At 34.0% G+C, this 25269-nt stretch overlaps 1 long non-coding RNA gene across 1 annotated transcript; it reads right to left on the bottom strand.

Moving 5' to 3' along the window:
• Window positions 1-23156: 23156 nt before the first annotated feature.
• LOC130052211 (uncharacterized) lies at window positions 23157-25269 on the bottom strand. Its single transcript, XR_008800595.1, has 3 exons — window positions 25182-25269; window positions 23740-23859; window positions 23157-23311 (listed from the first exon to the last, which is right to left on the bottom strand). It is a non-coding gene; the product is annotated as an uncharacterized LOC130052211 (long non-coding RNA).

The raw sequence follows: 25269 nt of genomic DNA, 5'->3' as shown, positions 1-25269 counted from the left end.
GTTTTCTCAAACTTGAATCCAGGAAAGAAGAGAACTGTAGTTTGAAAAAGGAGGAGGGCAGAAGTGTTTTGAAGCATTCCATCTACGAGGGACTTGATGACATTGCAGAGTTTATGCTACAAAAAGAACCTACTCATGTCGTACGGCTTCTGAATGAAGAAAGGTAAACGATACAATGTTCATCTTATGAAAAACGTATCTTTGTGGATCATTATCATTTAGCAATGCTACGTTATAGAATCTGATTTATTTAATAATGGTATTCAATACGTTTATCATATGTCATGAATTGTTTTTTATCCCTAATTTTTGCATTCTTTACAACCATTTGTCCGATTTCAACCAAACTTATGATATCCTTGCATAAGGGGAAATCAAGTTTCGTTTCAAATGAAGCACTAATTAATCTTCAGGAGAAAATATTTACTAAATAGAAAAAAAACCATGTTGCAGTGTTAAAGAAATTCAAAAACCATGAGTAAAAGTTTCATTATAAAAATTGTAACGTTTAGTTTATATATATTTGAGCCAGTGTATGAGAAAATGGGTCTGATGTCATAATGTCACAGTAAGTAGAAAGAAAACGTCACAATCGCCAGGAACATTGCACGACGTCTGTATTTTCTTTGATGCTCTCGGGAATTTCTGTGAAGCATGCTCTATACGTACATTTGCCTAATGAATTTTACTTAGCGCTTTTCTTAATAGCAGCCGCTACGAAAATAATTGGAATGGGATTTCACGCATTTATTATGTCTTTAATTACATGAAAGGTGAAGATAACAAATAATGATCAATCTCGTAACTTCCATAAGCAATACAAAATAAAGAGTTGGGCAAGCATTTGTATTGAAAATAACTTGTTCATTGATTTTATGTTTGCATAAAACTATGAAAACTTTCATAGCATATATTGTCACAAGGTGCTGATATAAAAACAATATGTCAATGTTCAATTGATACACATACATGTACTTAAGTTAAAAAAGAATGCATTTAGATAAAATGAGTTGGAAATGGAGTAAAAAATGTACCGATGCAGAATATCGACAGGGGTCAATGTTTGTCAAACTTTCTATTTTGTATTCCTTATAAGAGTTATGGGATTGATCGTTATTCGTAATCTTCATCTTTCATAACGGCGTTGTTTATAACAATGAATAAATAGGCATATATAAATATCTAAATGTACATGTAGATAATTTGAAATTCATTGTTATCTAAAAATATTAAACAAAATATTACATCACGTTCTTCTGTAAAGGTTTTATTCGTGTTACAAATCAACTAATTTGTTATAAATAATGAAACTTGGAATAAATATCATGCATGATTAAAGAGATTCGCACCTGAGACTTGTGGAGGGGGGTTGCACCCCCTTTGATAGAACACTTTAGCAGGAATGGTCTATTCTGTCATTTTCGGTCTTCAACACTCTCTTTCTCAATTTTTCTGAACGGAAAAGTACAAACTTGGTCGTTTAGTGGCTTTAAACCTTACGGTTCATCAGCATAATACATATCTAATTACAAAGTATAAACGCAAAACAAGCTGGATACAAAGGGAATATATATTTCTATCTGATTTATAATAAATATTATGAATCAGTTGGATAACATTTGTTAAAATGTTGATAAATTAATATTCCTTGGTAATGACAGACATAGATAAGCTTCTTCAAACATAACAAAATGACAAAAGAGACACCATAGATACATGTTTATGTATTATGTTTCAGGCTCTATATCTATTCATGGTTCGAATTCCCTCCATTGTTTGCATATTAAACCTATGTAAAAAAAAAATCCCCAAATTTATGTGGGGTTGGGTTGGGGTGGGAAGGTGGGTTCCTCCTTTAATATACATGGGTCAGTATCTTCATAACTTTAAGCTTACTTTCTTCCCCCTTCACCACTACCATCAAAACTAGTAGGTAAGGTTAACCATTATATAACTATCTTTCGGTATGTAATTGTTAATAGCGGAAAATAAAGGAGGGGCAACACCCCCCTCCCCCCAATTCTACACGTACCTCTATTAGATATTGCAACTTATCAAACCAATACTACATCTTAAAATGTAATATTAATACAAGATGTTTATACAAAATGACAATATACCTTTCCACTTATGTACAAAAACTTTTATGCTATAAATTGATTCTTCAGTGTTGACACAGTGATTTTCTCTATTATACCACCATGACTGTGCAAGTTTTGTACATTCTATAAAGTGTCATTCATATAAAAGTTTGATTACTGGTATTAGCCAGGCGATGAGCAACGTAATCAGGCTAATATGCTGTCGTGACTGTAATGCTTCAAAGGCAACATCAAACGTACAGTCAGATGTTCCATAAACAACCTTCATATTAATAAACGTTTCACCATTTTGACATCATGTAGGTAAGAGAAAACAATAATTTTATACATATAACTTTCCTTTTCGCTAAAAACGCCGAAAACAAAACACTACAGTATAGAGTTAAAGGGGAACTTTTTGTGGAGGGAGGGGAGAGGGATATATTGAACCAATTGATTAGTTGGATTTCATACCAAATTATTCAAATTAGAATTACTTTAAATTCAGCAGGTATGTTTCTGTATATAAAGGTGTCATCAATATTTCAAAAGCTGCAGAGATAGACAAAGTATAGAATAGCGTGATTCAACGACATGGTCTGATGCAATCTAGTGCCATTCAAGCATAATATAAGTTATACTTGATATCATTTTAAAGATGGAGTGTTTATGGTGTGGAAACAAACATGGTGTCCTCCCACATTGAAAGGAGGCACTTACACCGGCTCTCCTCTTTGTCCTACACCATTTGACAGTCCATGATTAATAAATATTTAATAGAATACGAAAACTTTCTGAAACAGAAAATAATTTGACCGGTTGTGCGAGAGAAAGTAAAAATAACTCTTCTTAAGAATTAAATGACATTAAACAAAACTGTAAATGCGGATAGCACTATTTTTTCAAAGTTTGAGGATTCGGTAATTCTGTTTTAATTTTATTGAACATATTTTATTGTACATACATGATTTATAAAAGGACCAGAAACAAGTTCAAATAACTTACGAGTTCTTCTCAGTAATTCTGAATCATGTATTTAATGGTATAGAGAAATGAAAAGAAAAGAATTTTAAAGATTCATACATCGTGCTCTGTTAGAGTCGCGGATCTCCTTTTATTAGAAAAAAATCTAAAGCCCGTACCGCTCTACAGTTTGAAATTTCTAAAGCTTGTTTGATTTGGAAAACAAATAACCTTTCAAAACATTAACCATCAAGTAATTGAACAACAAGTCCACGTTATCAATCAAAGGAACGTGTGTATTGACGGTAAAAATTGCTTCAAATTAGTGAATTACAAATAAATGTACGACTGGTACTTTGATTTGCAGTTTCGTTGTATTTCATTCTACGAAAAGTAAGTTACGTTATTAATATAGCTTTAGAGTTTTAGCTTACAAGTTTTCGATGTCTAAATAAAAACGTGCAACATTTTGACTTTATGGTCATAACTGACTTATTTTCAACATTTAAGTGCAAGTATAAATTAGTAAGACAGGATAACAATTTTGGTATTTTCTGATTCCTCAAATTTTTCTCCGTAAGAAATAATCAAAACTTAATTTTGTGATATTTAAGGCATAAGATCTTTCTCATACACTGGCTCATAGAGTGATATATATATATATATATATATATATATATATATATATATATATATATATATATATGTGTGTGTGTGTGTGTGTGTGTGTGTGTGTGTGTGTGTGTGTAAATCACTAGATTCCAACAATACTCGATAATTTTAGTGTGGGATCCACAAAGTGGATACAATGTCAAATACAAAAATACAAAAGTCATATGAAAGGTGAAGATAACGAACAGTGATCAATCTCATAACTCCTATAAGTAATACAAAATAGATAGTTGAGCAAACACGGACCCCTGTGGGATCATGTGCCTAGGAAGCATATAAAGCACGAAAAAAAACCAACATCACATATTATTGAATTGTCCAATTTTCAGGACGATCTGTCCCTTCCTTAGGACAAACAAAAACGTTTTGCAAAAATTTACAAACGTATATACACTGCAAATTACATATTTTTGTCTTGCTTCACATATCAGTCCAAAGGACGAATATGAATGTCCTAATTAGCTCGCCATGATTATTGTGATATTTTTGTTTACCAATGAGAAAACATGTAAAGATTATTATAATTTGGTCTGATCATGAGGTAATTTCTATGATGAATTAGAACAACGCACCCTATAAATCCTTCATCCTTGCTTTTTCGGAAGATTCGGTCATTATCCAACAACCTATCTTACGTAGTTTTTAAAAGGAATTTACAGTAAAATTACATGTGGTTTGAGTTTCCAGAGTTATGTTAGTACATATTTGGAAACTTAACACATTAACAGAACCTTGCTTTATCAAATTTCTCTCAAGGACAGGTATAATTTTAATGCATTTTAAAATGTGCATTGCACTTTGCTCTTGCGAATTGTTGAAGAGTACGAGGAGTTAATAGATAAATTGTTTATTTCGATTCTCAGGGATTTTCCTGCTCATCTAGTGAAATGTAGACCTTCTACAGTAAAAAAAGCGCTGAAAACCATATCATCTCAGTTTACCAATGTTTCTCGCCAAGAAGTTGGACAGTTACTTTTGACTATTTATTCAAAGGTGTGCGTGCCTCTAAAATTAGTAAAATTCTATGCTGTGGAAAATTGGCATGAAGCATTTCTAGAAGTGGACAATCACGGAAGGAACATTATGCACCTTTTTGCAATTCACGGGCTTGATAAGCAGGCGATTGAATTCATTAATCGTTTAGAAGATTTGGAGGACACTTTTAAGAAATGTGTACTTAACCACACGGATAACTCCGGTGCATCACCTTTATGGTATGCATTGGCCTTTAAACGCTGGGAAATTGCAAAACGTTTGTTATACAATAATGACGTGAAGATTAATTTTAAACGAGCTATCCCAGGGTTTTGTCAAAAACGAACATTTCATACAGGTTCCATCAACGGCCCTGCAAACAGAAACGACTTAAATGGTGATAGCAGTGGTAGTGAAACCCTTTTATACCAAAGAGAATCTGACGCGGTGGATGATGATCAACGTAAAGAGATTATGTTTCTTCTACAAAAAGCATATATAGCTGGTCAAAATGGGTGTTCTTTAATTCACTTTGCATCTTGCTATGGAACAGCAGAACTTTTTATGGATATCATTAGATTTTCCCCGCTTAGAATTAAGACACCACATGTCAAGTTGGAAGCAATATATGCACTCGCTATTCTTGGTAATCAAGTAGCTGTTTTAGATTTTTTCAAAGGAAAAGACTTGTTTTCGAAAAACTTGTTTAAATATGTATTGTGGAAAATTCTGAGACAACCATTTGTTTCAAAATGTGTGTTCACTTTTATTGCAAGTGTTGCGACCCTGATGACAGGCAAACCAAACAGACGTCCAGTAATGGTTCGGAATCTTCATGACCTTATCCAAGATATAGGTAAAGGGGATGAAATGAGACGCACAATATGTGATAGTCTGAAACTTCTTTTGGAAGTTACCCTTAATATCAAAGACATGGAAATACTTTCATTTTCAACCTTTGAAAACAATTTGTCACTTTCAAATGAAAAGTTGATGGAAATAATGCATTCTTTATTGACGAAGTCGGATGTTCAAAATGCGTTAACCAAGGACGAGGTTTTGCTTTTGGTGTCGATGAATCAACCATGGCTTCTGACCTCCATAGTAAAATCATTAGAAAACAACTCATACCTACGAAAAATGATCCAACACTCCCTATTAGGAAACATGAACATTCTTGACTGCATATTGATTGGTATGCAGAGTGACAATGGTCGATCGCACACAGAGTGGTGTGAAAATAATCACTGTCAAGTAGTGTGTTGTAAGCAAATACAGATGAAGAACAATTTATTGTTCTTGTCGACATCTGAAAACATACATGCTCATGACTTTTCTATCAATGCCGCATCAGAAAAACGTCTTTGGATATTGCTACAAAGTATTATTCCTTGTCCAAGAGACAACTGGGTATTGGAAACTTGCTGGCTACACACTCTCGTGAAAAGCTTAAAAGAGAAAAATGAAGAAGAAAAATCTTTCATGTGGGCAATTAGAGGGGAAGTACTAAATCTGCCACTGCCTGATCAAGCAGGGATTTTGTGCTTAGCTGCAAAGCATGGCAAATTACAATTGGTAAAATACTTGTGTGAAGCAAATGTTCCTATTTCTTTCAACACAAACAACGAGGTACTAGTCGAGGCACTAGGTAGGCAGAACATAGGACGAAATGCATTACATTTTGCTGTCCTGGGAAAAAAGCATGAAGCATTGAAAACTATATGCAATTACCACACACATTTAGGAGAATTTGATGTTGGAATATTATTTGATTTAGCTGCAGAAACTTATGATTGGAAGATTTTAAAGTGTTGCATTGATATGTTTGAAAGTCCAGGATTTTTTCCAAAAGAAAAACTTGAAATTTACGTCCTTAAAGGTGCATCAAAACGAAGGGAAAATTTTTGCATTGAAGTAATAAGATCTGAGAAAAAATTGAAAATAACAAAAGTTGATGAATTTGGAAGAACCATTTTACATTACTGTGGAATGTTGGGAATGGAAAAACTTTTGCAGGAGTGCATAACTTTGGTCCATAAAAAAGATGAGACGGATAAATATGGCTATTCTTCGCTAGAATATGCAATTTTGTTTGGTCATTGTGCGGTTGGAATGATTCTCTGTCAGGGAAAAAATGCAAAATCAGAGATAGTAAAAACATATCAATCGAAGAGAATGAAAACGTATGGTTGGTTTCGTTATTTCATGCAAAGGACTGGGAATGAAGAAAGTACTGAGTTTTACGTTTTATCCCCATCATTCAGGGACGCCTTTCCTTGTCATTCATTAAAACTTGGTAGATTGTTAAGATTGCAAAACGAGAATGCTGCATCAGCATATCTACGCTGCACATATTATTATCGACAAATTGATACGGTTGCCGTCGGTATTTTACGAAGCTGCATTAAATATAATTGCAACCATATTTTCAATGTTTTAATGAGTTTTGAAAACAGTGAACGATGCTTTGGAGATATTACATTGTTAATCCTTGCTATTCAATATAACCGCCAAGTGATAGCAAAAAAACTGTTTGAACTTAATGATGTTAGTGGATGGCAAAACATCAATGGTGAAAATGTTCTACATCTTGCTGTGCGAAATGGAGATCCTGAAATTATAAATCTTGTTCAAGAAAAGACAAATGGAAAGCTGACATACGCACCTAATGGGTATGATATGTCACCGCTGTTATACTTAGCTGCGCTCGGTTTACCAAATCTCATGAGAATTTTGCTGAAAAACGAGGCTATCGAAAATTGTGAACATGATTCTGACACTGAAATATGCTTATGCTCTCTGCTTCGTAGAGGAATTGGATGGTCAAAGATATACATGAGTGACATTCCATTATGCAACGTGATACCAGTTATAGATTACAATTTATTGGGTTCGATTCCAAGTTATTTCTATAAGTACTGCAAACTATTTGAGTACAAAATCAATCATAGTCCTGTACTTAAATCTATTCTAGTAGCTTGTGGACTTGGAAATACATGGCATTCCTTGTTGGCATTTGAAGTATTCACGAAAACTACGTATTTCCCACTTCTTAAGCATGTTGATGGATGGGAGAGTATCAAAATTGAATTATTGGAAAAAGTACCTCATGGACTCTTAGGGTACATGCTTGAATGTGCCATAGTATATAACAATGAAAAAGTGTTTCGTTTCCTACTACAGAAAAAAAGGAATTTGGATGTGATATGGAAAGAAAATTTCCACCACTCAATTTTCGAAACACTACTTGCTCTAGATAGATGCAATTTATTCACACTTCTAACAAGGAAATACACAGCGACTTCCGAAGATTTTAACTTATTTCGTAAAATCAAGGAAGCAATTCCACTTAAACACCTCTGGTTGTCCAATTTAGAAAGACTTGGAGCCCCTAATTGGCCTCATTTTATGAATGAGGAAATTCCTTCACGAATTCTGAAATCCGATGCTTGGTTGATAAAATCAGCAATCTTACCATCGGATTTAAAATCAAATGTTGAATCGGAGGCTCTAGTTGACAAAATAGAATTGCCTGACATAAATCATGTTCAAATCCAATCAATGACAACCGAAAGCTTTGAAACATCTTTTTCCAAATATTCAGAAGTCGACAAAAGATGTTTACTATCATCCACAACTATTATTGATTCTCTGGAGAACTTTATAACCTGTAAATCAGACACTTTGACTGATTTATGGGCAACCTTTGATTGCGATTCTAATGTTGATGACCCACAAGAGAGTCCATTCAAAGCTATCTATATTAGACTTTCAGAAATGGATAAAAAATTATTTCCATTTAGTGACAGCGAATTTGCTACAGTGGAGAGATGGGATACTGCAAAGAGAAATGTTGAGATAAACATTCTGCCCATTTTTGCAGAAAAAGTAAGTTTCTTTATTTGTATTGATTTTCTAATATAAGTACACTGTGTGTATTTTTTTTTTCATTTAGAATAAAATTGTGATATCAACGTTCTCTTTAATAGATCAATTCAGAATTTGGGCTCGACATTACAATTGACATGGATTGGGATAAAATATATCAGACAGATGATACAGAAGCGGTCTTGGAAACACTCACCGGGGAGAAATTTAACAATAAGCTTGGTGGGCTGGAAGGCACACTAGAAGATTGTGTATACATGAAAAATGACATAGAATCCCTATTTACTGAGGACTCCGTGCGATATGCAATAGAGAGAATTCCACGATTTTCAACTATCATGATAGTGTTTGATGAACGTGTTTCCTTTTCAAGCGACTATCCGTCCCATGAAAATGACAATACAGTCTATTGGGTTTTTCATTCAAAAGATTCTAAACTTTGCTATGATAGGAGACGTTTTCCAGTTTGGTATCAACTTCAGTTATACTGGAAAACTTCAGTTGCACTTCATTCTTCAATATACAAAATTGCAAACATTAATTCAGATACGGAAAGACAATCCGTTTCATTGCATATTGATATTCAGTCATTCGAACTAAGAGACCATGAAATATTATCCCGATTTCTGTGCGAAGGTTTGTACAGGGAAATCATGATGATAGCTTGCTACTGTGATGGTTTATTACGACTAAGAAAAATATCGAAAAAGGTGAAAATAGTTAAAGCAAGTCAAAGCAAACCACTGGGGCTGTATTTTGCCAAAGAAGAAGTCGAGATTAGAATACTCTATGAGATATCCACCAAAAAAGTGAATACCTGTCGAAATAAATTTAGAAAATTTCTTTTACAAGCAGAAAGGCGACAATTAGAGAAACAATGGCATCGGGAAAATACAGAATTGTTGACAACGGGCGTTCGTGAATTTGGTTTTGAAGTACATTTTATTTTGGATGAACGAAGTATTTTGTCAAAGTGTTTAAAATTGTACCAACGTGAAATGTCAGACCCTCTTCTACTGATCCAGAATGCAGTGGAAAGAGAAATAACACAATCCAAACGATGTTTGATGGAATTTTTAAAAGATATATATTTGTCTTTAAGATATCCAGTTAAAAAAGAAAGCAACACAACAGACATTCAAACTGGATTTTGGAAAAGGACACTGGACCTCACAAAAATTAACAAAGGGAATCTTGTGAGAGTATGTAAGATCGACCACTCCAATATTTCAAACGATTATGATTTTTCATCTCATAGAAAGAGAAACATTAATTTGTCCTTTATAGCAAATGGTACCAAGCACCCCGCCATAAATGATAGAACTACTGAGGTTTGGGAAAGAGTGGATGCTTTAAAAGCTTTGAAAGAAGAAACTCCAGATGGGTGTTTCAATGATCTACTTTTGGTTAATGATGCAGTGTATTATATCAGCGATCGTATCTACATCAACGAAGTTTTTGATTTTTTGCCCAGAAATGTTGAAATCAACGGTGATACAATAGTTACACGTGAAGGAGGAAACTTCAGTACTCTTGAAATTGCATTGATGAATTTTGTAGCTTCAGATATTCCTTCTGTAGAGGTGTACAGACTGCTATCACATGCTAAAGATGAAATTGTTCGAATCTGTGGTGTTACAAATGTTCAAATCGATTGGAGAACTTTTATCAGTAAGTCAGATATTTGGTATTTTGGAGACTGTATATATTTGTTGTTGTGGTCTTTGTTTGAACTTGTCTGTTCAGTGGAGCGATGTTGCCTTCAACAAAAACGTCATGAGGAGATGTTAGAATTGTTATCAAGCATCAGAACTCTGAGAATTAGTCAGGAGTCCGATGAATATAGACAATTAGCAACGGATATGAAAAGCATATCATCTAAAGGGATCGTTATCAGCTTAAAACATAAAACAGAACTTGACTGTGTTTTCATGTCTGCTGCAACTGAACCATTTACGGATTTGCTGCGGCAAATGTGTGTTTTTCTTGCCGAAGAAGATCTTAAATCCTACGTTGCAGATGATGATTTTTGGAAAAGAGACCACACTGATACACGAACCATGAGATTTTACGACAAGAAGGATTATGAATTGATTTTAGATCAGTATAGCGGAATCCGAAGAGCTCTTGCGTTTTTGAGGACACATACAGACTTTGATCATGTTAGGAAAAATAAGATACATGATATACAATTTTCGAAATCTGAAGAAAAATCAGATGTGTATTTGAAAAGAAAAGTCTTAACTTTCATGATCGGTCCCATATACCTTGATATGGCTGGATCTGTACATCGAATACATAAGGTTCTTAATCTGAAATGGACAATTACTCCCCCTCGTGTTCCAGTGATAGGAAGCTGCATTCCACCAAAACTCAATAAGGAAAAAAATGTTCTGACATTTCCTCTTAAAATGTTCAATTTCTTAGATGAGAAGTCGGATTTCTTAATGAAATCTGTTGATGCAATGGGGATACGAGTTGATTTTCTTGATCATCAATTTAAAAAATTGCAAGATTTGCATATTACAGAACAATTAATACACGAACAATTTGAAAATACCTTAATTGTTGGTATTGGCAGAAACTACCTGTCTGAAAACATTGCCTATATGAAAATTAATCATGAACTTTCGCCAGAAAGTTGCATAATTCCTGTGCTGAAAGGATATCTTCAAAGGAAAATCCAAGGACAAACTGATATTGGCCCCTCCATCAAAGCGCGAAAGAATGACAAATTGTATTTTCTTGTAAAACATGATACCTTTATTCATTTCAATAGAAATGTGTCCAAAGAAAGAAAAAGAAGCACAGAAGAATATGTAGAAAAGATTATCAACAAAGTTAAATTCTCTATAGTGTACAAAAAGAAAACACACAAGAACAAGGCACCGGTTATACCATATACAATTACACAGGTAGGGAAAAGGTATTCCCCAAGCCTATTCTCAACAACAAAGACGTCTTCTATATTACAAGGCTATTCTTTGACTGTGAGAGATTCAACTAGACACTTTCGATTACAAGCCCAGTGTGTGCACTGTCAGACATACCTTGGAATCATTACCTCCTGTGATATGATAGACCCCATTGAATGTATCTCTATCAATGGATAGACAATTTCTATTGTATTTAATATTGCTCATATTCATTTCGCTTATTTCTTATTCGAGAGCATTCTAATGCGACCAAAAAAAGAGATACAAACAAACCAATCAATATTTCTTACTTTTACTGTCAGCAAAACTGTACCTATTATTATAAGAATTATTATTATCAATTCCAATGTTTATGCTTCCCAATAAAAGTTTGGGAACATATTGGTTTTTCCTCTGTTTCTTATTCTTATTAAGGTCTTTCGTTTCCAACGGAATACCCCTATTGTTATTCTTAAGTTTTTTTTTCTCTATTATTATTTTTTCTTACAAATTTTGTCTCGGAAATGTGACTCTTAAAAATTTTCAGAGATGATAGATATTCTATCAAACTCAATAGCCCTTTTTCGATTTTGAGTACGTCAATTATTACGTAAGATATTGACGTTTTCCTAAATTTTAGGGGGTCAGTTTGTCCAGGAGTATTCTTGGAAACTTTTCAAAATAGCAATTTCAAATTTTCAGTGATTTTATAGGACACTTCATAGCTGTACCTAGTCGCATTCGAATTTCTTTAATTAAAAAAAAAGCACAAAAGCTCGTTAGAGGCCATTCCTTTAAGTAAAGGATCGATAAAGGTAAAAAGTATTTTTTAAATATCTTAAAGACTAAAAACAATTTCTTAAGTATTATTGCAGTTGTTTGTGTCAACGTTTTGTAACTTAGGTAAATTTCATGAGATTTGACGAATATATAAATTTATGACAACATAAACAACACACCGTCATAGTTCAGCACCAATACACACCTCAGAATGTCTAAGCCTTTGAAATGTTCATGATTTTTGGTCTGAAGCGGACAGAAAATGAAGTAGGCGGCCATTTTTAACCACTGTGTTAAGACTTAACACAGGTACTGGAGGTGGATTAAAGTTAACACAACGTTAACACAGTGTTAACGCAAACTCGCATTTTGAAAAACAGTTAATCACATGGTTAACTTTAACACAGAAGTTAACACCGAGTTAACACTGTGTTAAAGTTAACCAGCTTTCGAAAAACCGGGCTATTTTAAACAATGTGCCATGTTCATTTTCTTTCTTGCAACCCCTTTTAAAGGGTTGTAGGGTTGATCCCTAAAATTGAATATCCCAATTAATATCTCGAAAACTATGAACATTTTGCTAAAGATTGGAGAACAAAAAATATAGATAATTACAATACGTATTTCAAGAAATCGAGTTTTAAGGGTCAGCTCATTAAATAAGTGGCTGAGAGGGGTAAAAATATATCTCAAAAACTAAAACGAAGTTTTCAAGCATTAGTGAAGCAAAGTTGTTGTGACGCTGTGCACCTGCTGACGTCAGCAAAATGATCATTGATTTCTCAATGAGGGATTTATTGGGGATTGTACGAAAGTTCTATATTCCTTAAGTTTCTAATTAAAGACTAAAATAAACTATTTTTTGCGGGAGGTTTACAAATAATGTGAACCAAAGATACTAAATCTTTGTGTGAGAGTGAATGTGCGTGCATTGTAATTTGAACTTAGGAAGATATTGATCTATAACAGTTTTCAGATTTCAATGAAATATTCTAAAATTGATGTGGCAGATATATTTTTGGACTATCTATGACGTAGCGTCGTCAATATCGCTTACACACATACGCAAACATGTGTGTTCAATTTTGATTGAATGATATTTAAATAACTTGTGAATCTCTTATAAATGAGAAAAAATGGACTGATATTGACATCATAGGTACTTACATGTACTACAAAACTTAATTAGAATGTAAAATGATTGGTTGTATTAAAGCACAGTGACACTACCTTTTAAATGTGGGGACGTTTGGGGAACATCCGTAACGGGCCCTGTTACAACTAGAACTGGTCAATATTGACATACATTGATATACAGATATTTGTTATTAAACTAATGGACGATTCTAATGTTGTTCTACAAACTTGTAAAATCATCTATCACGTCTCAAGTATTACATGTGTAAATACTGTAAATGATTATGTATAGAGTTATCACATATTACCAGGACTTTTTACAATGTGAATGGCTGAAATATTGCCACAACGGCGTAAAACCATAATCAAATAAATCAATCAATCAGTATGTATGTATGTATATCATATGTAGGTATGTGACATTCGAGACTGTGGAGAATTTTCATCTCTTAAGAAAAGAATGAATCAATATATTTAAGGGTGAAATGCTGTTTCCAAGAATGTTTAGGTTTTGGTACTGCCCAATATTTTTTTTTTCAAATAGGGGACTGTGAAAGCATTGACTACGGGCATGTTCATGAATAACAAAGTATGTGGTGTTTACATTATGTACATAATGGCGTAGCTCGATCTTCAAAGGAAGGGGGGGGGGGGGTCAGTCACTTAGAAATTATATCTTAAAGGACACAACGCATGTTTCTAAACTTTTTCATTTTTTCAGCAAAATTAACTCTTTTTATGCCTAAAACTACTTTAAATGTGTTTTAAATGAAATATTTTGCGTAGTTTTCGAGTTTGAAAGCGATGAAATTCAAATCTTGCGATATGCATATATTCTTTCGCTAGTTTACGCGCCATTTTGTGTGACGTCATATGCGCCCTCGGGTTTGAAAACATCTATTATAGCCATTTCATAAACAGATTAGATTTAATCGACAAAAAACCAATTGTCACGTTAACGGCTTGTAAATAATAATGCATTAAGATGTTTTGTGCCGTGCTCGGGTGTACTAGTTGTCGGTAGAAAGGATTTAGACTGAGTATTTTTCAATTTTTCGAAGGAAGGTACGAGAAAAAAGACGTGGATAATTTTTTTGTTGGAGCAAGAACTTTACCTTAAAAACACACCCAGTCACCTTTTCAAACATCGCTTGGACAGAGACCCTGATAAACTGCGAGAAAATGGATATATCGAAGCTATAAGCACTGGTAGGCCTATAGCATACTTCAAATTCAATACACACTCGGATCAACTGACCTTCACCTTGTAACAACATATATCGACGATACAATGTAACTTCTACCAACTGGTAGATTTACAACAACAAAAAATAAAGATACAAAATAATTGAACTTTTAATTATACAAATAATAGAATATTGTATTTCCTAACTTTAAATTGAATTATAAAATTATTTCTTTATTGAACTCGTAGCATCTTGAGTGCGTCAGTAGGCTATATCGCCGTGCTCCCACTTCGTACTTCCTAAAGACGTGCAGATCACAATTCAAAAATAGTAATAAGATTGCTTTATCAAAATAAAATAATGTGATTACCACTTTAAATTTGAATATTGTTATTGATTTGTGTGTGTGTTGTCTTTTTCTTTCTTTCCGAAATGCACGCGTGACAATAGCTTGGCATAGGGCCTAGTTGTCAACAATTTAACGTATCATAATTTGTCTAATCCAAAAATAAATAATGATTGCACTGTTTATTTTAGAAAACAGCGCCAATTACAGATGTATAAAGGAATAACATCTCCAAACAGTTTGTAGACAGCGACCCATATAAACATTATTTACTCACAATTTTGCCGATTTCATACACGCTTTACTCGCTATATTTGGGTATTTACATCGTTATATGTCTGCACTGGTGGCGAACACATATAAAACTCGGACAATTTATCAACATCGATTTAAATGTTGCCCATGGTAAATTAATTAGGCCCCTAAAAGTTGAGTTTTTAATAATATCTCGCAGTACTTTCACAATCCGAAGGGCGCATGTGACGTCACTGTACTACGTGACTACCTACCTAATTAACTTGACTTTTTGAAATCGGGGCTTAGATTTAAGTCTGTATTGTGGTTAATTATCGCAAAATTTCGGCGAACGAACTATTAGAATTAATTACTATAAGCATAAAGAAGACAAAATGCATGTAATATTGTATACTTTGAAAAGATGAGATATGTCCTTTAAGGGAAATTTAGTAGGGTTAGGAATTTTGCGCTAAATATTGGGCCTTGAATTTTGTATATATGCTTTGTAACTGATGGGCATATTACTCAACGTAATAAAGTGAGTACACATAACTAATAACAAGCCAAAACAGGGACGGATCCAGTAATTGCGGTTAGGGGGGGGGGGGGGACGCCGCCCCCACTATATGAGACAGGAGGTCTGGGGGCCGCTTTGAGGTTCCTGGATTTTACAGATTTTATAGGGCTTGAAATATGACTCCTATTTAGTCATTTGTACTATTTCCTAAAATTTTTGATAAGGTGAAATTAATAAAATGACGCAAATTTTAAGGAATTTTGGAAAAAATTAAGTTCTCCCAATAAAGTTACTCAAGAAATCAAAAGATTTTGTCATCTATTTCTTCGGGAGTGGAAGAAATTATTGCTTCTTTTATCGTTTAGTACATTTTTCTAAACAAGATATCACAATTTACCTTAAATTTGAAAATTTTAGGAGGGGGGGGGTGGAGCTGGCTGCGCCCCCTTAAATCTGCCACTGAAAAATAAAAAAGAACAAAGTCCAATTTTACCCACTTAACGATGCAAGTACAGGGGGATAACTCAATTCAAAATAATGTGATTTCATTCATTCTTTCTCTTTTAGTTGATCATGATGCACTAATTGGACCTAACCCATCAAAATCTTAAAATTTTGTGTTTACATGAAAATATCATTAGATTCACTAATCTAGTTCACAAAAACATTTCTAAATACGTTGGAATCAATAAGAAAACCATAGGAAACCTGGAGTATCTTCATGTATTTTTAAAATATTCATTCGTCATAGACGTAAATAAAGTGACCAAAGGACCTTGTGGGGAAAAAAAACCAGTATATAAGAAAATTCACTAAATTAGGCGTAATTAGCAAAATAAAAAGCAATCAAACAAACTTTGACTTTTGGTCTGGAATAGTCAGAAAAGATGTTCTTTTATCTCTGAATAGTTCCATTTTATGTTACACTCTTCATCTTCAAAGTCGCATCCCCATTTGTGCTCATCTTTCATCACATGGGTTCATTTCATCAGTTCAAGCATACACGCTTACCATTCAGTACTAAAACATGGAATATACAGAGAAAGTGTGTTAATTTTAATGTTTTATGCTCATCAAACTCCATATGATTCATAGTTTATTACAATGTACATAAAACGTAATGAAACGAACTTAAGTGTGACCTTCCAAAAATAAGAAGTGTTGTGCCAAATAACAATATGGAGCATATTCTATTTGTTGACATATGAAACAACATCGAATAATGCCGCTTAGTGCTGCGTGCGGTCTGTCAGTTGCTACATGTAGATATGTGTTACTATAGTATTTTGTGTATGACACCTATCTTTAATTGTAATGTTTATACTTTATCGAATTTTTACAGTTTAAGTTGTTTGAACATATTTTCGGAATTTGTGAGTTCAAATGTCAATTTTTTTCAGAGCTATTTTTTTTCATTATATGTATCTATTGCATACATTGATGGTAACATGTGATTTAAAGTGTAAAAATGTACTTGTTATTTGTTTTGTTTGTAAGTCTGTCTTATGATATCATGAAATAAAACATAGCTGAGTTGTCTCTTAGTCCTTACTGTTCGGTTACACGTTGTTTAATAGGGCATTGATATAGCATTCATATGACTCTACAATGAAAGCAATCTCTCACCAGAGGGCGTTACGCTACGCTCCACAACACCTCTGCTATCGTCTGATTTACAAGAATTTTGTAAAACAGATCGTCTTTAAAAATAAAATAAATCTGCATCATTTTCATAAATAAAACATAAATTTATGAGTTAAAAACACATTGGTAGGTATCGAAACGCTGTATTACATTAGTGCAACCTCAATATTTATGGAGCTATTTTGTCTTCTCAAATGTATTAATTTCACTTTCACTTCGAAACTATGGACTCTACATTAGAAAAACTAGCGAGATTATAATGATGAAAATCTGACATTACACAAAGAACAGGAACATGTCTTTCTGTTGGAGTCAAAGACGCCATTTTGTCCGTGCGAGATTATGTGGTTAGCCGAACTATTTATCAGACTATAACAGAGGTGAAAGTGAAGCTTGCGTAGCGCGCCCTCTGGTGAGAGAATGCAATGAAAGGTGAAGATAACGAACAGTGATCAATCTCACAACTCCTATAAGCAATACAAAATAGACAGCAATCACTTTGACGATATGATCTTGAGTACACTAGGGAAAACATTTTATCTAGCAGTAACTTGGACTGTAAAATGTGACTATTAGAATGTAACAATGACTATAACAATCACCATGACAACAGAATGTATAAGTCATTATGACTATGGAATCTAGCGGTCAGGGAGACAATAGAATATAGATGTGAAAAGTTGGAAAACAACTGGCATTCACTATGATCATAAAATCATACAGTCAGTAGAACATGAAATGTAGCAAACACCATGACCATATTATCTATAACAGTCACTCGAGTTATAGTTAGAACCATAGGATATATCTGTCAATCTTACCACACAAAATAGTAGTGACTATGACCATGGAATAGATTGATATATCAGTCATTGTGAGAAGAGAATTAAGTCACAATTACAGCAAAATGACTCATGTATATGGAATGAATGATTTAGTGGTCAGTGAGTCCATAGAATATAGTGATTCCTTTATGTAGAATGCGGCGGTCACTTTACATAAAATATAGCGGTCACTTTACATAGAATGTAGTGGTCACTTTACATATAATATAGTGGTCACTTCACATAGAATGTAATGGTCATCCTACATAGAATATATTGGTGACTTTACATAGAATATAGTGGTCATTTTACATAGAAGATAGCGGTCACTATACATAGAATATAGTGGTTACTTTACATAGAATATAGTGATCACTTTATATAGAATATAGTGGTCCCTTTATATAGAATATAGTGGTCATTTTATATAGAATATAGTGGTCACTTTACATATAATATAGTGGTCACTTTACATAGATGCAGTAATTACTTTACATAGAATATAGTGGTGACTTTTCATAGAATATAGTGGTCACTTTACATAGAATGTAATGGTCACTTTACATAGAATGTAGTGGTCACTTTACATAAAATATAGTGGTCACTTTACATAGAATATAATGGTCATTTTTCATAGAAGATAGCGGTCACTATACCTAAAATGTAGCGGTCATTTTACATAGAATATAGTGGTCACTTTACATATAATATAGTGATCACATTACATAGAATGTAGAGGTCACTTTACATAGAATATAGTGGTCATTGTACATAGAATATAGTGGTCATTTTACATAGAAGATAGCGGTCACTATAGATAAAATGTAGCGGTCATTTTACATAGAATATAGTGGTCACTTTACATAGAAAATAGTGTCACTTTACATAGAATGCAGTAATTACTTTACATATAATATAGTGGTCACTTTACGTAGAATATAGTGGTCAATTTACAAAGAATATGGTGGTCACTTTACATAGAATGTAGTGGTCACTTTACATAGAATATAGTGGTCACTTCACATAGACTATACCGGTCACATTACACAGAATGTAGTGGTCACTTTACATAGAATATAGCGGTCACTTTACATAGAATATGGTGGTCACTTTTCATAGAATATAGTGGTCATTATACATAGAAGATAGCGGTCACTTTATATAGAATATGGTGGTCACTTTACATAAAATGTAGTGGTCACTTTTCATTAAATATAGTGGTCACTTTACATAAACTATAGTGGTCACTCTACATAGAATATAGTGGTCACTTTACATAGAATATAGTGATCAATTTACATAGAATGGATTGATCAATTTATATAGAATATAGGGATCAATTTACATAGAATATAGTGATTACTTTACATTTGATATAGTGGTCACTTTACATAGAATATAGTGGTCAATTTACAAAGAATCTGGTGGTCACTTTACATGGAATGTAGTGGTCACTTTATAGAATATAGCGGCCACTTTACATAGAATATAGCTGTTACTTTACATAGAATATAATGGTCACTTTACATAGAATATATTGGTCATTTTACATAGAAGGGAGCGGTCATTTTACATATAATAGAGTGACCACTTAATGTAGAATGCAATGGTAACTTTACATAGAATGTAGTGGTCACTTTACATAGAATATAGTGGTCACTTTACATAGAATATAGTGGTCACTTTACATAGAATATAGTGGTCACTTTACGTAGAATGTAGTGGTCACTTTACCAACACTAGAGTGGTCATTTTACATAGAATGTACCGGTTAATTTACATAGAATGTAGTGGTCATTTTACATAGATTGTAGTGGTCACTTTACATAGAATATAACAGTTGCACTGAACGTCTTGCTGTTATAGGAAATGACGTTTTCCAGCCCGTCTTGTTCTTGAGAAAGTACAGATATAAGGACATTGAATGCAGTTCCGCGCGCATTACAGTAAAGTGTGAAGGAGTTATTCCCCATTGCATACATCCTCTCACTGCCATAACTCGGCGTAAAAGTACACCGAGATCCCGGGTATTACTGTCATACGAGTATCTGCATATTAAGCTTTGTGCCGTAGTTGATTTAACTGCACTTCTTAAGTCATCAGTTTATACATACAGAAGTCAAAATCAGTTATGGGACAAACTTTGATATATCTAAGATTTGTATGATGTTTGTGGTGTTTTTCCTTTTATAAAAAGTGAATATAACTGGAGATGCACCAGTGGGCGGAACCATCATTTGCATATTTTTTAAAAGTGTGCTGTGTAAATAAATCATTGAACACCACCTGACAATTTCAACACATTCCTCATTTAAATTAAAGTTCAAATCAAAATTCCCGAGATCTAGGCTCTCGCGACTGTGTCGATATCCATTTTATCATTTCCAAGTTCACGAAATGCGTAATTCATTTCAATTTCATCACATGCTTGTGATTAAATCCTCATGATCATCATTGAATAAAAACTGTAGACCCGTATCGTGTAAATCGCCAATGCTTATAGGTGAGATGCTCTGATCAGAGACATTATGCACATCCATTCCCATCAACAGTCGGGTGAAAGTGCGCGATGAACATGCTTGGCGGGAAGAAGAAAATACACGAGCAATCACCTGGAAAAAACTTTTCCTTTTCATTGGAACAATTAAAAAAAATCAAGCCATATCCAGATATTTTATTTCTAACTGGTCATGATACAAGTACAACTCAAAGTTATTAAATATTTAATTCGGCTATCTCCTACTCGTCACCGCCCTTCTTCCAAATAAATCAAAATACACCGAAATAGATATACCATAATTATTACTTATACACATTCTGAATTACCACATGTAGTAACTGGATTCCTTTTTTCCAGCTTGTTTAAATGCCATATTGATACATGTATCATATTTAAATGATACAAAATTAGAATTAATAAGCTGAATATATAAGATGTATTTGATTTTCATTCATTGAAACATTTTTCAAAGGGTCTATGAGACAATTTACACTGGTGAAATTGCAGCATATGAATATCCAATCATATGTTAAACATATGTTGCAAGTTTACCTGTATACATGAAACCGTCTCCCACTGGATCTTCGTGTCGAAGGTTCATTAGCTGGTGTTTTTTTTAAAAAAAACACCCTGAAAACATATCTTTTTAAACTTGCATTTAGTCTGTAATTTAAAAAAAAACAACAACTCAGTTTTAGTATTATTTTTATTGATTGATTGTATATTGTTTAACGCTCCTCTCGAGAATTTTTCAATCACATGGAGATGTCACCAGTACCAGTGAAGGGCTTCAAATTTCGGCGTATGCTCGGTACTTACGGCTAGTGAACAGTGAGGGTTATTTAGCGTTCCACACCTGCTGTGATACGGGACATCCGTTTTAAAGGTAATCTCCAAAGACCCGCGGTATTTACAAGTATACATGATAATGAGCGTTTGGGGATTGGACTATCACTCCCTGTTTTAATGACTTACGTCTGTCGAGGCCGGGATTCGAACCTCGAGCTTCCGCATGCGGGGCGATCGGTATACATCTAGACCACCGCAGCGGTTTAGGATGACAGTGAAATATAGATGCGGGGAGGAAGGAGGCATTCACACTTTCTTATCAGATGTGGGAACTTGTTGGAGATAATTTTCATTTTCATATCATGTGTTTTTAAATTGAGTTACCCATGTGATGCTCATTTCATGCCCCCATCATCTATTGCTCTGCGTATATCTGTTGGTCGTTCAATCAGACAGTTAGTCAGTATGTTTTAGAAATCTTCCTATTCGCAATAACAGGACTACCATTTAATAGAACTAAGTAGAAATCCTTATCTAGTGTAAGTAGATTCTTTTTGGATCACACAACAAAAAATAGTATAGCACCAGCTGGGTCTACGACGTTTACCGTTTTATATTTATATTACAAATCGCATTTTCCTCTATGAACCAACCAATTTCAGCACGCGACACAATCCCTTCACATTGACTATGAACGGATTATGAACTAGCTTAAAGCACGCGACTGAGAGAGCGTAATGGTTAAAAAAAAATAGAACATCTGTTACAAAGATCTCGCAAGTCACACCTTTGGATTAAGATTGTAAACTTACGTGGATTATCATCCCATTCTTGCGGTCTCCTACCTCCAAAATACAGTGCACCTTGCAGTGTTGATAAAAGGCAGGGTGAGACCAAATGTGACGTCATGTCTATGTGTTGACGTACGTCACAATAACTACTGTGACAGAGGCTAGGAGTTCGTTTTATGCAACAAAATAGAAGTAATGTAAACAAACGATATTTTAGTAAATGAATATAAATATAAGAAATGAACATCACTTTTGAGCTGTTCATGGTCAATATGAACGGATTTGGATTTGAGGCAAATTCTCTGTAAATCGCTAGCGCGATTCACAGAATTTGCCTCAAATCCAAATCCGTTCATACTGACCATGAACAGCTCAAAAGTGATGTTCATTTCTTAAATATACCAGTGCGAATCAGGTGAGCGTTATGACTTGTATATCGACGTGATTTGAACCTCAGCACCACCTGTATAAGTATACCTGTGATGAGGTGAGCCATGTTAACTAATTGAAATGAACAATAGCTAAACACATATACGTTCAAAAGACATTTGCTAATGAAAATTACCAATAGCCAAACTCAAACTTGTTTAGTAGACATTCACTAATTAAAGTGAAATCAGCTAAACATTCAAGTTGATTAGGTATTCGCCAATGTAAAGTGATCAATAGGTAAAGACATGTACGCTCAGTAGATATTTACTGATTGAAGTTACCAATGCGAAGAATTTATGACAACAAATGATCGCTGCTGTTTGCATTTCATTCCAGTTTCGTTTACAAAATTGCTTCGGTGTTAAATCAACATGTATAAACTTGTAAAGAAAAATACTCAGCGAATTTCAATGTGTTCTGTATTTTATTGAGGAAGTATGATACATATTGATATGAGAATATTCTAATGTTGATTTTAATGTTGATTTCAAGATAAGAAGAGATTTATCTAAAAGGAAAAACAAGTTTTAAGAATAATCATTTATTGATGTCCACATCTACAATGACCATCGATACAATGGGGTCGTCCCTGCGGGCACCTCTCATGACAATCAGGTCCCGTGCTGCAGGCTCCTGTAAAATGGAGGAAATCATGAAACATCTCAATAGTTTGATCTAAATCATTAAATTTACTTTTTTGGGGAACACATTAGGGTATGAACAGCGACGCTTCAGGCCGGTGTGCGTCACGAAGATCATCAGAGCTTCATGAAAAGTATTCCGGCGCTTAGCGCTTCCTGTAAAAAAAAAAATTGACGGCGTGAAGTGTTGCAGTTCATACCATCAGATATTTTCAAATTTCTTATATTCTACTTTCATTTATGCTGAAATTTCAAGCTCAAATCCATGTATTATATATATCTGTATTCATATGCATATTGTTTTGAAGTACAACGCATCCATGAGGAAATGGCTATCATTAGAAATTCTATAGAAATCAGAGGGAAAGATAATGGAAATATAAATCTCTATCATTAAGGAGATTAGTAATATGTGTTCACCGCTTCCTATGGCTGGTGTAGTACACGTGCACAGACTGTCCACACAGTGAAGCTCCGCCCCCGTGGGACACATCGTTAGTGAGCAGTCTCTAGGACCAGTTGTACAGACCTCGGCATATACTAAATACAGGAAGAGCAAACAGGCATTTAATGTAGGTCATTTAGTGATTAAGTAATCAGTTGCGAATCAATGAATGCAAAAGTACTTACTCCTCCAAATTGCTAACAATTCTCTCACTCAGAAATACTGATCGTCCCATCCAGATCAAAAATCAAACAACGAAAACAAAACGAAAACAATAGAAACACTAAACAGAATATAAAAAAACAAAACACAGTAACAAAACAACACCACCCCAAAACATGTGGTATACTAGAAGTTAGTATGAAGATGTCTGTCTGATGCGATGTGGATGTCTCAGTACCAAATACGAATGAAGAATTGTAAAATAAGTTGTTGTAGACAATCAATTAAAAATCATCATTTTGTAATGATGTGGATTTTGAAAACGATCTGTCATTTGGTCAAATGCTATCTGACATGTTTGATACCAATTGTCGGGCTGTTCTTTGCATACTATGTTTAACACTAACTCAACTCCGGATTATTCCGTTTATCTGAACAAGAGATATACCTAGGGCTCACGGCGGGTGAGACCAGTCGACAGTGGATGCTTACTCCTATGTACCTGATCATCTTTCAATAGAACTAAGATGTTTAATTGAAAAAGTCTAGGTATTGACTAATGGAACTCGCTCAATAAGATTAACAAAATTATTTAAAGTAAAGGGTGATATTGTGAAATTTTGTATGATAATTCACAAGTTCCGTTTACGGATGTTTTAAAGAACAAATTAGAATTCAGTGGTGTGTCTTTCCGCAGCCCAGTTTTACATGAATTATTTTATCTTTGTCTGTCAATCGACTCAACGCAAAATAATACTTTAGCTTCTAATTGATGAAAATTAGATCAAAATAACGCCTAGATTTTTCGGAAATAGAACGATAATTTTAGGTGTACTAAGACATAAATAAATAAATGAGGATAACAAACAGTGACCGCTCTCATAAATCCTAGAAAAGATACAAAATCAAGAGAACGGCAAACACAAACCCCTTGACACACCTGGGATCAGGTGTCTAGGAGGAGTTGACTGTTGACCGAATGTTGGGTGTAAACAAGGATACAACAGTTGTGTTTTCAAAATAAGATTTTTATTGCATAGATATAGTGTGAGAGTGAAGGCGATTGACAGGAGTTTATTCAGGAAAAGATGATACCTGTTACGTACAGAGGCTTGAACACTGCATAAGAAATCAAACCTTTTTGACTGAGGAAGAGTTTTAATAGCCAAAATATCTATGAGATTTGAAGGCACCTGTGCATTTGAAAGATTTGTTGTTGAAATTTGAGAGAATAACAATGAATGAAACTTCATACCTGCAACGATCACGATAGCGAGAATTAAGACGACTTTCATGATGGAAACTTTGTTGTTGGTCTGTGGAAAGAATTCGACAACTTGTTA

Source organism: Ostrea edulis, chromosome 2 (genome assembly GCF_947568905.1).
Source record: "Ostrea edulis chromosome 2, xbOstEdul1.1, whole genome shotgun sequence".
Lineage (NCBI taxonomy): Eukaryota > Metazoa > Mollusca > Bivalvia > Ostreida > Ostreidae > Ostrea > Ostrea edulis.
This window is presented reverse-complemented; position numbering and strand designations above follow the sequence as displayed.